Here is a 3800-nt window from a genome sequence, read left to right on the forward strand (position 1 = left end):
TTTTTTTTTTTTTCTTTCTGAGACAGGGTCCTGCTATGCAACTCAGGCTGGCCTTGAGCTCACTTTGTAGTCCAGGCTGGTCTTGAACTCAAAATTATCCTTCTGCCTCAGCCTCCCAAGTGCTGGGACTACAGGCATGTCTACCACGCCCAGCTCCATGTTTCGCTTCTTGAGACAGGGCTGGGATTTCATCTGTACTAGGTGAAATGCATCACCACACTCACCTAGTAGCTGTTTTTCCAACAGGTGGAATATACGTGGAATAGTGGCATTATATTAAAGCATGCTGTGAACATTTGATCCTCCTGATTAGTTTTATCTGTCATCCATTGGTGGTCAGGAAAGTGTCATTTAATTTTCACATGTTTATGAAGTTTGTGGTTTATTTTGGCATAGATTTCCAGTATCATTAATATTATGGTCTAATGATATGCATGGGCTAATTCTATTTCCTTTGTGTTTATTTGAGCATGTTCTATGAGCTACTGTGTGGTCTGTTCTGGAGAACATCCCAGTGCAGTTAAGAAAAACACATATTCTGATGCTGTGGGGTGGAACTCTGTAGACAACTACTCAGTCCATTTATTCACAAGTTTGATTGAGTTCTAATATTTCAATGTTGATTTTTTTGGCTAGTTGATCTATCTATTTGTGGCAGTGGGATATTGAGATTCCCCCATTACAGTTATATTAATTACTATTTTAAAAAATTACTATTTGACTTTTAATCCCTATTAATATTTGCTTCATATAGTTGGGTGCATATAGTATTCAGTGCATATATATTTATGATTGTTATCTTTTCCTCTTCAATCATTCCCTTTACATGCATATAGCAACCTTCTTTATCTCTCAATCAGTCTTTTTTTTTTTTCAATGTTTATCTGCTCTAGAGTCACTAACATGTGTTTGTTTCATTATGACCATTGTTAGGGTTTGTGGCTAGATATTCCCCAAAAGTTTCATGTGGTCATAGGGTTTTCAGGAAGTGGTGGACTCTAGAGTGTGTGATTGATTTATAGTGCATCACTGGGATTAAAGGGTCCTGGGATTAAAGGTGGGTCATTGCTGGATCATTCCACAGATTAGATTGGCACCACCCAAATCCTGGTAGACTGGATACTACATAAGGGACAGAAAGAGGCCCATCTCTCACTTACTTGCTCGTTGCTTTCGCTGTTTTCCTCAGACAAGAACTGTTGGTGGGCCAGGGAGATGGCTCAATAGAATAAGTGCTTCCTTGGCAAGTGCAAGGGTCTCAGTTCAATCACCAGATCCACCAAAAAAAAAAAAAAAAGTAGCCAGCAGATCTACTCTAAAAGAAAATTCCCTAGACAAAAAGAAAAAAAAAAAAAAAAAGAATTGTTGCTCCTCCACCATGTACTACTCTGTTTTGGAGCCAGCCAACTATGGACTGAAACCTCTACAAACTGTGAGCTAAGTAAATCTTTCCCCATTAACTTTGAGTGTCAGGTATTTTTTCTCATCAAGGAAAGAAAAGTACCTAAGACAGTCCACATCTCTGAAGTTATCTGAAAAATTATTTCTGTTTGACTTTTTTGTAGAGCCTCATTCATCTACTTTGTTATTCTGTTGTTACCCCTTCAAGGAATCCAGGGGGATGGCTTTCAGATTATTCTTCCTCACTGCTCCCTGGTTGCCTTTGGTAAGCTGGAAGCCTGAAGTTGCATCTTGCTTACGTATCTTCTCATATTCCACCCCCCCCAACAATGGTTGCTGTGTTGCATAATGTTCTCAGGTCCTCATAGCTGTCTGGTGTCTGCATGCCCTCTGTGATGTGGGATAGGCCACTGCAGATCAGCAAAGCCACCACACAGGTTGTAGGTATGGGCCGGACTCCCCAGGTCCCTGTACCTGTCCAGTGTCCACCTGCCTTCTGCGATGGTAGGATAGGCTGCCCATCTTCTCCTTTCCTTTCTTTCTTTCCTTTTTTTTTTTAGTTTAATTTCTGGATTGATGCTTGTAAATTTCCTATGGTAAATTGCCTGATTGCTGGTATGTAGAGTCCTTAGGAAATAACTACTTCTCAGAGCTGTCTTCCAGGTGTACATGGATTTAAGGTTTTGAGTTTGTTGCAAGATTTTATCTCTTCAATTATTGGAGGATGAGAAGTTGGGGGTTCTTTGGCACTGGCCAATATTTTTTATGACCCTTAGGCAATCTCAGTCTTGGTATACCAGGAAGAACAACTGATTAGAACAATTATGTCGTCTTGGTTACAATGATACAATCAGCAATAACAATAGCTTCAAACACAGCCTAAAACATGGCAAATTGAGGTGACCATTAATTTGCCACATTTAATTAACCATATGAACTAGATTTGTGGTTATATAATAAAACCTAAAATGAACCAGAAAATTGTATGTAGCAAATAAACCTTAAATATGCCAATTTTACCTTCAGGGGATTTTTTTTTTTTTTTTGTGGCAGCAGGGATTGAACTCAGGACCTTGTGCTTGCCAGCCAAGCACTTCTTCCACTGAGTTATCTCCCCGACACCCAGGGGAAAAAATGTAAAAGGAGCTGACAAAAAATATAGAGAAGTAAAGGAGAGGAAGAGATTAGAAGCAACACTGGAAGACAAAGGAAAATTGCACAAACTCTGGGAAACTCATGATGTAGACAGGAGAGAAAAAGAAAAACTAGAGCAGAACAACAACAAAAAAAATCTAGAAACTGTGTTCACACAAAAAAACAAGAACAAGTGATAAAAACACAAAACAAAACAATTAAAGAGAAAAAAATTTAAAAAAGAGAAAGAGAAAAAGTCTATTTCCAGGCATGTCTCTGCTGTCACTGGTAGACAGTGTAGGCAGACAGAATCCAGACCTGAGTTGATTAATCCCAATAAACCAGCTGTAGCTGAATGGAGGGTAGCGGAGAAGCCCAGTGACTCTACACCTTTAGTTCCACTGAAATTCAAGCTGCTTTCTGACTGTGAGGCTGGAGCCAGTTTGTTGGGCTCCCTGACCTCCTGCGGACTTCAGCTTGACTCCCTTGCCCATCACTGGAGCCACTAGGTGGAGCACCCACAGCAGCTCTGAGTTCCCAGTGCAGCTGGCCTCTCTCCAAGATGGGTACCAGCCAACTGCACCCTCCCTCAGGACATCTGAACTGGAATAACTCCTCAGCCACCGTAGTCTGCTGAGTCCAGTGCTCCATCCAGTGCTCCACTCCACTGATGCACTTTTTGCTGTAAAGAAGCCTCTGGGGCTGCCAGTAGTCATTGTGTGTCTGCAGGTTAAAACCATCCCTCCCACACAGTAATGCTGGGCTTAGGGAGAAAGCACCACTTGCCACCTCCTGCTAAATTGAAGTCTCTTTCTGCACTCACCCTGTGGGCTTTAATTCTTGCTTCCGACCCTTGCTGGGTCCCAGGGACCCACTTCCTGTTCCTCTTCCTCATGTTGCCAAATTCCAGTGTCTGGACATCAGACTGTGGGGATGATCTCTCTGCTGCTTACCACTTTGCCATTTTCCTGGAAGCCCTTTAGTTCTATTAACCAGGTATAGATATTAATGTTACTTTTTTGTTTTTTGGGGTTTGTGTGTGTGTGTGTGTGTGTGTGTGTGTGTGTGTGTGTGTGTGTAACCAGGTATTGAACTCAGGCCCTTGCGCTTGCCAGGGAAGCGCTTATTCCACTGAGCCATCTCCCGGGCCCCTACGCCCAGTCTTAATTGCTGTCTCAGCATGCCCCACGGGATTGAACCCAGGCCCTGCATCTGCCTAAGCAGACACTTTAATCTGCTGAGCTAGTTTGCCAGGCTTCTCCTTC

This window comes from Octodon degus, unplaced genomic scaffold (assembly GCF_000260255.1).
Source record: "Octodon degus isolate 3935 unplaced genomic scaffold, OctDeg1.0 scaffold00160, whole genome shotgun sequence".
In the NCBI taxonomy this organism is placed as follows: Eukaryota; Metazoa; Chordata; class Mammalia; order Rodentia; family Octodontidae; genus Octodon; species Octodon degus.